Source organism: Cyprinodon tularosa, unplaced genomic scaffold (genome assembly GCF_016077235.1).
Source record: "Cyprinodon tularosa strain WSP-4 unplaced genomic scaffold, ASM1607723v1 ctg336, whole genome shotgun sequence".
NCBI classification, from domain to species: Eukaryota; Metazoa; Chordata; class Actinopteri; order Cyprinodontiformes; family Cyprinodontidae; genus Cyprinodon; species Cyprinodon tularosa.
The window spans coordinates 220,063-232,471 of record NW_024039048.1 but is presented as its reverse complement, the minus strand read 5'-3'; the positions used below and the strand labels follow the sequence as shown (position 1 = coordinate 232,471).

Genomic DNA, 12,409 nt, shown 5'->3' with positions numbered 1-12,409 from the left:
CTAAAATAATTTTTAGCTAAAAAAAATCTCACAATGTGAGACAGTCCTAGATTGCAAATGGTAAAATTAGTTCCATGGTGTGCAAAAAATAATACGGGGAGGTGAAATATGTCTAATCCTCATTGTGGTGGGTCGTAAAAAGTCTTTCTTGCATTTGACTGCAAATTGCTTAAGAAACCTCTCATACAAAATTGATCATCTGGCTGGTTGAATCTCATAAATCATGCTCTTTGATGTATTTTAATGCGTCTTTAAATATCTCTATTAAAATATACTTTGATATCATGACGAAAACTGATTTAGAGCTAAGATTTCTATCAAGTTACTTCATCTGATGGGCCAGCAATTTATGCTGTTATTTTCTTGCATTGAAATAACGTCATAAAGCATTTTGATGGATTTTGAGAGTTTCTCTGCAATCATTTGGTGTAGAGCTAAAACATATGTTGCATGAATATGTTGGGACCAGTCCTGGTTCATATGAAATATCTTTTTATTGTGATGCATTATTATAATTATTATTTTAAATGCTTTGCTGGAGTCTCTGAGCTCTTGCAATTGTGTGATTGTTAATGCCTCAAATTTCGTTTCTAATTTCTGTAATATCAACTGGTCCCATAAAAAAGCAGGCCGAAATCTTCTGATGCATGCATATTAGCAACATCACAAGTATTTGAAGCATCACAGTCACAATCCATATGAGATAGATAAAGTGTATGACTTTGGTTAAAAATGAAGTCAGTTTGAAGTCTGTGAAATGAGTTTTTCTGATGTTTACATGCGCTCTCTGGGATCTGCAGCTGCATTATTCAGATGTAGTTTAATATTCATCACTGTAGGCTTGAAGCAGGCTTCATGTCTGTGGTTAGTGTCTGCACCTTGCGCACTGCATGACAATTAGTGCCTTACATAACCACAAGCTAGTCACACACCCACCACACACACACACACACACACCTACTCACAAGCATTTAATGGACATGCATTTCGACACATAAACATCTTGGATAAAAATTTCAAAAATACACTATTCAAACCAGAACGAAATGTAAATTACAAACGCAATTGATTACTCTTTTTACCTTGTGAGAGTGTTTTAGTAAAAAGGACCTCATACTTAAACTTGTTTTAGGATAAGGATTTTATTCCCTTAATCTTGCATGTAGTACTCTGGGCAGATTTAGGAAGGACCACTAGCAATCCACTGATACAAAATGAGATGTATACATTTATTGATATATCTTTAATCACCTTCCCTTTAACTGCCCTAGAGTGCTGTGTATTCTTTCTAATGGCAATAATGCTTTAGATTTAAATCTCAAATTTCTGAGCTTGAATAGTGTCGAGTGTTACACATACTAATAAAACTTGAGAGCTTTAAGATCTTGGTATGGGCATCACTCCCCCTTTCCCCCAGCCTGCCATCAGCATGTGCGTTGATGGTAGGCTGGGGCTGGAGCCCGTAATGGTTAACTTTAGTGTAAGGGTCATGGTTAGGCTGTAGTAATAAATGGAAGTCGATGGAAAGGCCCTGCAGAGATAGAGAGATTTATTATCCATGTGTATGTGTTTGTAGCCATATACAGAATTTGTTACCTTGTGGGGACAATTTCCCATTAATATATTATGGGGACTTAAATATACTAGTGAGGACCAAAAACTGGTGTGAATGAGAAGTTCTAATCTTGGATTGGGCAGAATGGTGGGTTTTGGACTAAGGTGTGATTTGAGTTTAGGGTTGGGTAGGTAGAGTATTGGTGAGGGATAGGGTAAAGGCCTGGATTAGGTCATACCAGTGAATGGAAATTGAGTGGAAGTCATTTGAAAGTCCCTGTAAGAATAGCAGGATAAAGTGTGTATGTAGGTGGATGGGTTGGGGTGTGTGTGTATTTTCTGTAACAATTTACTTATCTTCCCACTGAGCCTTGGCTTGCGTCCTGTCTCAATCAGTGTACCTTGATGAAGATAAAGAATCTGAGCTTGATGATCTGAGACAGAAGAGGAGTGGGTTACTGATGGGAAAAGAGGAAGGTAGAGGTAATGAATAGAGGGAAAATGAAGGCAAGGGCAAGTGAAATTAGTTAGACAAGCTGCATGATGAAAAAAACAGCAGCAAGGGAATCTATTCTATTTACTTGATGTGAGTCATCCTTATTAGTTGGATTTGCAACTATGTTGACAAAGAAAAGCTTTATAACTAGGGGTAGGTTCAATAGAGCTGGAGTCAAATGTTCTTTATGTAAAAACTTTAAAAACAAGGATTAAACAATCCTCCTATGAATTAGCATGAAAATCTGCTTAGATTTTTAGACCGTATCATGAGACGACCATATCTTTTGTATCAACGAGATGCAGTGAAAAGCTCCATTGCTATTTTGGTTCACCAATAAGTTTTCTGAAAATTGGATCCAGGCCAAAGAATTGAATGTGATGAGTGTCGCAGCTGAAGCAATTCGCTGGCCCTGAATGAACGTATTTATGGGATAGTGAAAGATCAAATCCAATTGCCTCTTTTCTTACTTTAGACAATCCCTTCTTTATGCCAAAGAGGTGGGAGTTTAATAAGGTTTTGGCTGCAGGATGATTCTCAGATGTAGATGAAAGAGTTTGAACTTGTAGATGTACTAGTGTGTGTAACCTAGGAGTTTGAAGATGCAGCTCTTACAAATTCCAGAAGTGTTTTTTTTTTTTTTTTTTTTGTTGCTTTATTTTGTTTTTCATCGAGATTATCTAAAGCATTGCATTTAAAAAAAAATGTACTTATACTGGCTGTATAGGACCAACTTTTGGTAGAGTTTGAAGTCTTATACATGTAGGCATTTTTTTACAGTAGGTTTCTCCATAAAAGTTTGAGTCAATGCTTTGGGTCATAAGACTTGATGCTGCCAAGATGTTAAAAGGTTTTACCAAAATGAACAGTCCGTATTTATACCTTTTGAAGATTGTATGTTACTACTCAATAGTTTTAGACTCTGTGGGGCTTTATATGCTATGCCAAAGTATGAAAAGTATGGAATTTATTTGTATTGCCCGAATACTGTGTAGAACCCTTGTTTGCTGCGACAACAGACAAAAGGCTTGGTTCATATCAGCCAGCTTTGCAATTCCAGCCATACTAGATGAATGTCTGTAAAGATCAAGATTTGCGACAGATTCTCAAATAAATGTGGGTCTATATTTTGACAGGGTTTTAAAATATTTTAATGTACACTATTCAATTGAAGATCTGGCATTGTGTTTACATTTGATGTCCTGCAGGAAAGTATAAACGGCATCTGTCCCAGTCTCAAATCTTTCACAGCTTCTTTTATAATTTCCACTGCATGACGTTATCCTCACATAGACACTTCTAGTGCTTTCAAGTTTCAAGTTTGGTCTCAGCAGGCCAACTGACAGCCTTAACTGGGCCTGGGACTAAATAATAGGGTATGGGCCCTCACCCCTGATATTCACATTCTGTATACGATATATATTACAGATCTGGCCTTTTGGTTTAGATCTACAGCAGTTGTATGTCAGTTTGCAGTTGTCTAATGCTCTTCTACGTTTTCTTCTAATTGGACCCTGAACAATCTGTTGTTCCTTGGTTGGTTATGATACTGTTTTTTCAATAGGTTCTCTTAAAAAACCTATTAAGGCCTTTATATAACATACTGAGATTAAACTGCAATCAGCTGGGTATGACTGAGGGTATTTATTTGTTCTGGATTATATTTAGAGCAACAGATTGAGTAAAGACGGCTTAATACAGATTTATTTCACCTTTATTAGATTTCTACTGGTATAAAAATGTCCTTCCACTTCACAGTTACACATTAATTTGTGCTGTTTTCTAACTTAAAATCTCAATCTAAAATGTGTGAAATAAGTAAATGTGAAAAGTTCTAGAGATATCGGTAAGGTATTTTATGCTTTGCCCCGTTTATAGATATATATTGCAGAGCTGCTGTTGTTTTTTTTTTGACCATGCAAAAACAATTTAAATGCAAATCAATTTTCCAAATGAAGCAGATCCCGCTCATATTTAGCACACACATTATCTAATCGCTATTTAATTTCACATGCAGAGCGATATCTAAGTGAAATCTAATAGTCTTTTCAAACTCCCCATCTACCTCAAACATTAGCCATTGGATTCTGAGGCAGGGGGCTGAGTAGACTTCTAATGTGCTTGCAATTGAGATCTTAAGTGTCCTTTCACACTCTAATCAAATTGATAAGGTGGTGCTACTGCAAGGGCAATCTCACTGTCCTCTGCTTTGAGAAAACTTCTCTTTGATTTTCTCTTTTTCTATAAGTATTTTCTACTCTTCACTTCCCTCTGGATTCAATTAACACTTGTTTTGAATGCACACATTAAAGGCCTCAAGTTACTGATGAGTAATAACTCTGATTAATGATGGCAAATTTGGAAAAAAAACTACATAAAAATGAAATTATGAGAACAGATTTAAAAGTGCCCGATCATATATTCCATTGGGGTTAAAAATATTTGCTCAACCAAAAATATTAACACATGAGATTTTTTTGCATACAATCATCTTGAGGGAAATTACCACTGGGCTTACAAAATGTACATGGATGAGCCTCTGCTAAGTGTATATTGTATTCTCACCTTCTGTTTTATTTTCCAGAACCTTAGCTACAGATTGTATCCTATGTCTGTGAAAAGATAATACGTCCGTTTGCATAAAATGTAAAAAGGCACAAGGATAATCAGTGCCACATTAATGGTTATAGTTACTTTTTGTCAGGATCTTTATTTTAAGATAAAACCACCTTTCATGTTTTAAGATCAAAGAGTAAGTTTGCATATTGAAAACAGATGAGGATGATGATGATGATGATGAGAGTGGTATAATAAAGCATAAAAGAAGTGTACTTTGAATTCTGTTGAATAATAATCCAATAATGGACTGCCTGCACTTTGAATGAATCCTTCTTTTCGAAGACTCTTTATGCCCCACAACATCCATAATGAAGGGCATCTTACAGGCAGTTGTTATTGTTCATTGATTACAACCGAGTGCAGAATACCATTCTAGAACAGACTATTGTATTTATTCTGAGCAGGTAGATTTTGTACATTAACTTGTAGGGCTGGGTATTTTGGCCAAAATCCTGAATCGATTCGATTTTGATTCATACAGTTCTAAATCGATTAATTTCGATTCAATCTGTTTTTACAATAATGAAAGTGTTTCAACTGTGTTTCAAAATATAACACAAATTGCTAACTTGTAAATCAGATAGTTGAAACTTGAGACGTGAAAAAAACTGTCTCAAAAGTGCAAACTTGTTTTTGAAAAGTGAAAAAGTAAAGCCTCACATGAGCAAGCAGACGTGGCACAGCGGGATCACAGCAGACATGCATGAGCTGCATTATCTTCACTGCACAAACCATATTTGCAGCATTGTCTGTAAAAACTACAGAGTGTTTGCTGGTCAGCCCCCATTTGTTAATGTCTTCAATCAACCTATTGGCTATCCAAGCTGTCCGGCTTGAAGCAATCTTGGTGGTCTGTAGCATGAGATGCGAGGAGCCACTCATTATCAATGTAGTGGGAAGTCACCTTAATGTCACATATCCAGCACATTATCTTTAGCTGTTTTAAATCCAAAATGGTTTCAGACTTCTGTTGGGACAGCTTGCTGAGCGATGTGTTTCTTGGTTCGGCATTTGCACACGCCTGCTCATTTGAATGTGAACGTCACGCACGTCACTATAAAAATAATCGATCTCATTCCCTACACATAGATTTTGCAAAAATGTAAAGAAATCGATCCATTAAATTAAATTAATCGAATACCGTATTTTCACGACTATAAGGCGCACTTAAACGTCTTTTTTTTTCCTCAAAATGTGCGGTGCGCCCTATGGTGCGGTGCGCCTTATGTGTGTTGTAACTGCGACTTTTGAGACCACCTCATTGAGGAGATGATGAAAGAGTGGCTGAATGTAAGGAGACCAGGTGTTTTTTTTTCCACTCATCACCATCGCTGTTAATATGTAACTCCATGCGTGCCCATCTCACAGCTGATGTGAAAAACATGGGGAAACAAATTAACGCTGCTCGACATCGGTGTGAACCGGACCCAGCAGGTGCAGCAGAAGCAGCGAGTTTACATGCAAAGTCAATGGTTGACGCGCATATAGGTGCAGCAAAAGGTCCCGCAGCGCATTTTGGTGCAGCGCGTCGGGAGCGTTTAAGCATCTTAAGCGCCGCGCTTCTGCTGCTCGAGATGGAAAAATTGAAGTTTTGCTGCTGGACGCGCCGCATCAACCAATCAGAGAAGCTGATCTGGGAGCTGCCAGCGAGACAGACAGCGCTCTGATGACATATGATATTAACGCAAATGGAAAAGGCTGGATGGATGCGTGGCTGAGGCAGGTGTATGTGAGAAGACTAGGTGGTTTTTTCCACGCATCACCATCGCTGCGTGCCCATCTCACAGCCGATGTGAAAAAAAGGTGAATCAAATGAACGCTGTGCTCGCCGTTATCCCGGGGGTCTGACAAAGGAGCTTCAACCGCTCGACATCGGTGTGAAGCGGCCGTTCAAAGTAAGGCTGCGAGCGGTGTGGGAGCGATGGATGACCGACGGAGACCACAGTTTCAGGATAAGAAGGCAGCGCCGGGCAGATTACGCCACAGTTTGCGGATGGATTGTAGATGCTTGGACTAAAGTGTCTGCTGGCTCTGTTGTTCAAGCTTTCGCAAAAGCCGGCATTATTTCTGAGGAGCCGCGCTGCACGGAAAGTGACTCTGACAGCGAAGAAGGGGAAACTGGCATGTCTGATTTAGCGCAGCTGTTTTATTCAGAAACAGAGGATGATGACTTTGATGGGTTTGATTAATACTTTGTAATAAATACATGAATAAAGCACAATCATACTCAGTTTTGCTCCCGCTGTATTTTTCTCCCTGAAAACTTAATTCAACAGCATCCCCGGCGCGTCTCCTCCTCTTCATCGCGGTGGCTGGCAGGTGTTTTTTCATCTAAATAATCTAAATCTTGCAGCTATATTTGCTGTGATCAGTGGGAATAAAGTAGTTTTAATATGTTTTTAAGTGAGAAAGTCCACCTGAAAACTTAATTGCAGTCAGTTCATCCAGATTATCTATTTCTGTCGGAGGCGCTCAGACCCCCACATACCAGCGGTGCGCCGACAGGAGAAATCCTTTCGTTCACCGCGGCTGCTTGCAGGTGTTTTTCATCTAAATAATCTAAATCTTGCAGCTATATTTGCTGTGATCAGTGGGAATAAAGTAGTTTTAATATGTTTTTAAGTGAGAAAGTCCACCTGAAAACTTAATAATTGCAGTCAGTTCATCCAGATTATCTATTTCTGTCGGAGGCGCTCAGACCCCCACATACCAGCGGTGCGCCGACAGCAGAAATCTCTTCATCAGCAGCCTCTAGGCTGGGCAGCCTGGGGTTCACCGCGGCTGCTGGCAGGTGTTTTTCATCTAAATAATTTTAGCTGCAGGCACCAGGATACCGGCAATAAAAGCGAACATATTCCGTCAGCAGGTTTCAGGATTTTAAGTTAATTTAGGAGTGATCACAGCGCTGTGTCATCTGCGATGTCTCTGTCTCACGGCCAGCTGCCAGGTTTGATTAATACTTTGTAATAAATACATGAATAAAGCACAGTCATACTCAGTTTTGCCCCCGCTGTATTTTTAAATACGCAGTAGAGGTATTTAAAGGTAGTAGAGGACTTGTACCTGTATATAAAAAACGCGCCCTATAGTCCGGTGCGCCTTATGTGTGTGTTAAATACAGAAATGGGACACATAACTGAGAGTGCGCCTTTTAGTCCGGTGCGCCTTATGGTCGTGAAAATACGGTAAATCGATTTTTTTACCCAGCCCTATCAACTTGTAGAATTTGGAGACTGGCTAAACTGTAAAGTGCATTGATTTGACTTTACTTTAAAAATATATATTCTATTCAACCTCAAAAAAAGTCAGTATGTGGAAGCTTTACACTTTACGTTTCTACATGAGTAACTTTAACTTGGGCCAGAGGAGCTGGCCCAAGTGGCTGGGGAGAGTGACGTCTGGGCCATCCTACTGAAGCTGCTACTACACGACCCGACCCCGGATTAGCAGAAGATGATGGATGGATACATGACAAAGGAAGTTATTGTCAAATAACTACCTAAACTGCCATGGTTTAGATAATCTAAATCACTTTGGTTTAGATAGATAAATTTGACAGAAAATATTTAAGTAAAAGGCAATTTATATTTCAGTCAATATCATTTAACTGTGATAAAAAGGCAAAAGAAGTAGGACCATATTCTTCTTTGATATAACTTTATATAGGTCTACACATTCATTAGCATAGAAAAGCTATTCCTTTGTAGTCTGAGGTCAAGAACATCAGGGGCATTTTGTACATGTTTTTATACCAAGTTATAGTGGTTTTAAAATCCTCCTTCAGTTACATATCAACATATTCAAATATCCATGAAGAAACTGCACATACATGTGAGTGCAAGCTCTCACGTGTCAGCCTCATTGAACTTGACGAAAGCAGTTACAGAGGTTTATGACACTGCAGGTATACAGTGCTAGGGACTGTTGGGACTAGTAAGTAAAAAGTGGAGGATGGGAGAACCCCTGCCAGTAAAGATAATCCCCAGATTTTCTCTCAGTGAAGAAAAGTTATGGCTCTCTGAATACGATGGAGCCCTTGGGGTAGCTCATCATGCTGTGGGTGTCTCTTAATGTCGTCATCCTCTGCAATTGCGCAAAAAAAAACATCACCGCTTTTTCTCAGATGAAGTTTCTTCATCAGCCTTAGACACAATATTATGGGAATGTATCTTCATATCTTCTCATTGGAATGAAAAATTATTACAAAATCCCTGCAGCATATGATCTTGATTTCCAGTTTGAGTGTAACAGACAAGCACTTCTGCATGGTAACTAATTTCAAATTAAACTGCCTGCTTCAATTAAATGCACCATCTTAACTTACAGCAGTCACAGCAAATGATCTCAAAGCTATGTCATCTTCATTCTTTTCAGTCAGTTTTTTCCTTGTTATGGCAAATTATGGAACCTCTGAATTGACCTAAAGGAAATATAATTACCAAACAGAGATCTAGATTTATTTCCCAACAACTCAACATTTATATTTAAAATGCTTTCTTAGGGGAGCTCGATCACATGTTGTAAATCAGGTTTACTGAAATTAGAAGAAGGTCTAGGAAACGTTTAACGCAGTTTGACTGCAGCAATTATTGCTTTACTATGTTTTTTGTTAATTTAACCAAAGCAGTACTAAGCAGGGACTTACAATAAAGGAATTTCTTTACTGGTTCGGTGAGAGAGCTTTCTTGACTTTCCACAGATAGTTCAGAATCATGTAATTAGATACTGTAAAAGTCTTTGCAGTGAATGTTTTCTAGACCCTTTGTCATATCCTGAATTACTGTCCTGATATCCCTCCAAAAATATATTCTACCATCTAAAACTATCTGAATTACACACAGTGTTTGAATCAGAGTGTGCTTAAACAAGGTTTTGATTATCACATAACAATTTGATTATATAGATGTATAAACATTAGAATACTATTTTAATTAACTGATCTGGAAAATACAGTAATAACTACAGACAGCCGTTGTCAGTCCACTACTTCAGTGTTTTGGCCCACATGCAAATCTGTTGGGGAATATGATAAAAAGGGAAAGAAAAGGGGATTTTTATCTTAAATTTATTCTGAACTTGTTTTACACAGAAGCCTGGGGGGGGGAAAGCCTCCCCATGAAGTGGTGTTTAGATATCACCACAGTTTTTTATATACAACAGGTACTTTTGGCAGTGGAAAAACAACTCATGCATTGTCAAGTAGGAAAAACTCAAGGTCTAACATCAGTTCTCACCCTTTTCATGGAAAATATAAATAGAGGAAGAGCTATGCCAACAGGTACAAGTTATATGCTGTCATCATCAACTTGATTAAATGCTTTAACAACAGGTGCAGCAGAAGCAAAGTGCTGATTAGCGGGGATATTGAAGATAAAAGAATACATCAGTTAGAATGAAAAACAGTTAACACTGTACAGGAATTAAAAATTAAATGAATAGCAAAAACAAGTAGAAAAACTAAGTTGGTAACAATAACTTTTGAATAAGTGAGTCTTTTTTTTAGATGGGTTTTAAAAAGACTGCTTATTACCTCAGTTTGTAAGATAAACATAACCTGCCTGCTAATATTATTTTGCTCAACTGCTCATTAAATTATTTTCCGTTTATTTATATGGTACCAATTACAACACATATCATCTCAAGGCACATTACAAAGACCATCCAATGGAGAAAATTTAATGATGGCTTTAATTGTGCGGTTGTTTGACTATAATTTGCTTTTTGGTTTTATCTCGCTTTAATAATTGCACTTAAATTAGTTACAATAACCTCTGTCAAGCTTCTGTGCCTTAATATAATTTCTTTTTACTACTTACTTTTGGATAAATATTTGTTGGGTAAAAACAAGACAACATACTTGTGTGGCTTAGATGCACAGTAGTAAAAAGACAATGTTACAACTAGAGGGAGACAAAAAAGGATCTTATTTGGACCTGGAGGTAATGATGCTTGACACCAAAATAAAATAAAATAAATCAAAGACTCTAAATCCTCTGACTTTACTGTGCTTGTGTGTCAGTTCAGAATTCCTGTGGGAGAAGCCTACTACTTGGCGTCTCAGGAAAAAAATATATAAACTTGGATTTCAACATGAGTGGGAGGTAAGTAGGAGTAGACCTCATTCATGATGCTGTATAACCATACATAACCATACCTATAATCGTATGTGGATCCATCACAAATTGATAGACATAAAAGAAGAGATTGAGAACAAAAATAAAAAAAAGGAGGTGAAAATCTAAAATAAAATAAAAAAACTTGGTCACAATGAATCACTTTCAGACGGAAAGTTAAACCAAGGATCTGGAGACTTACAATCTTTAATGTACTTTTATATATGAAACATTTAATCTACAATATATGAAAGTACTTTTATTTATTAAAATATATTGATTTACATTTGTTTATTTACATTTATTATATTTATTGAAAAAATAAACAGCTTTAACTTACTTCATGGGTAAAATTCATAGGTCATATTCTATTAGCTACATCACTAGTACTTAATGTTGATTGGAGTTTCTTTCACTCCAAAGATTAAAATCCGCAAAGCTATGCATGTTACTGGTCCAGTGGTTTGTCCTTTGTAAAATCTTTATTCTTCAGAGGTGCACAGACTGCTGGCATTTTTTAGCTCTGATCATACTATGTACTCTAAGTCCTGGGTTCTTAACCATGGTCCTCAGGGCCAATGTCCTTCATGCTTTAGATGTGTCCACTCAAGCACACCTGATTCAAATGATTGCATTCCGCCCTCTACAGCCCTCAAATGCGGCAAAAGCTTCTTAATTACCTTTTCATTCAGGTCAGGTGGGTGGAGGCAGCAAACACCAAAAACATGTAGGACAGTGGGCCCTGAGGACCAGGGTTAAGAAACCCTCCTCTAACTAACAAGGAAAAAAAGGCAGTCAATACACTTGAACTACATAAAAGCATAGTGCAGATGCTCTGTATGTGGACGTTTTGGCATTAAGTATTTTTCATTGCTCTCCTTTGATACAATGTTCTTAATCCCAATACACCGCCTACTTTAAACCAATGGGTCATCCTCACTAGTACTACCCCTCACCCACTACCCTAACCCCCTGGAATTGAAGCCCCAATAGTTTGAGTTTTGTAATCTTCCCCAGGAATTGAAACACCCCTTACTGCATAGTTGGCGTTCTGGTACATAAACGACTGCGTATTTACATATGCACATACATAAGATTAGTGCCACCATAGGAGAAGCACAGGCGGGGAGAGGGAACAGCAGGCTTCTCTGATCTACTGTTGTTCTTCCCTACCTGTATCCCCCTGAGCTAGTAGCAGCAAACCACTTCCCTCTATCCCTGCTATGGTGGGCTGAATACCTGGTGGGTTCCTCTGATTTCTCCCTGTGGTTCCTTAGCTCCAGAGAGGGGAACGGGTGGCAGCCTCTTTCCGTTCTGGTTCTCTCTCTGCCACTGTTCTTGTATTGATTTCCTGCTGCTCCTGTTTGAGCTCCAAAACACATTCTCATTTAACCTCTGTTGTCCGGGAGACTCAAATGAATCCTGAACACTGACACCAACAGCTTTGTTCTGGAGAAATGATATATGAAAAATTTGCTATCTAAAATCCCTGCCCCCTATGTTTTATGTAAAATGGTCTCTCGCCCTTCCACGGCAAGCCAACATGCAAAATTTCCACGTTTTAATGGATAGGGTTAAACCCCCCTCCTCTTGTTTTGCCCACTACTCCTACGTGCAATGATACCAC

The 12,409-nt window shown here is 38.2% G+C and overlaps 1 long non-coding RNA gene across 1 annotated transcript in view; it reads left to right on the top strand.

Moving 5' to 3' along the window:
- Window positions 1-10,771, top strand: part of LOC119789360 — a 110,290-nt gene extending 99,519 nt beyond the window's left edge. The window contains exon 3 of the long non-coding RNA XR_005281573.1: window positions 10,689-10,771. This is a non-coding gene — a long non-coding RNA (uncharacterized LOC119789360). The remainder of the gene's footprint in view (window positions 1-10,688) is intronic.
- The last annotated feature ends 1,638 nt before the right edge of the window (window positions 10,772-12,409 follow it).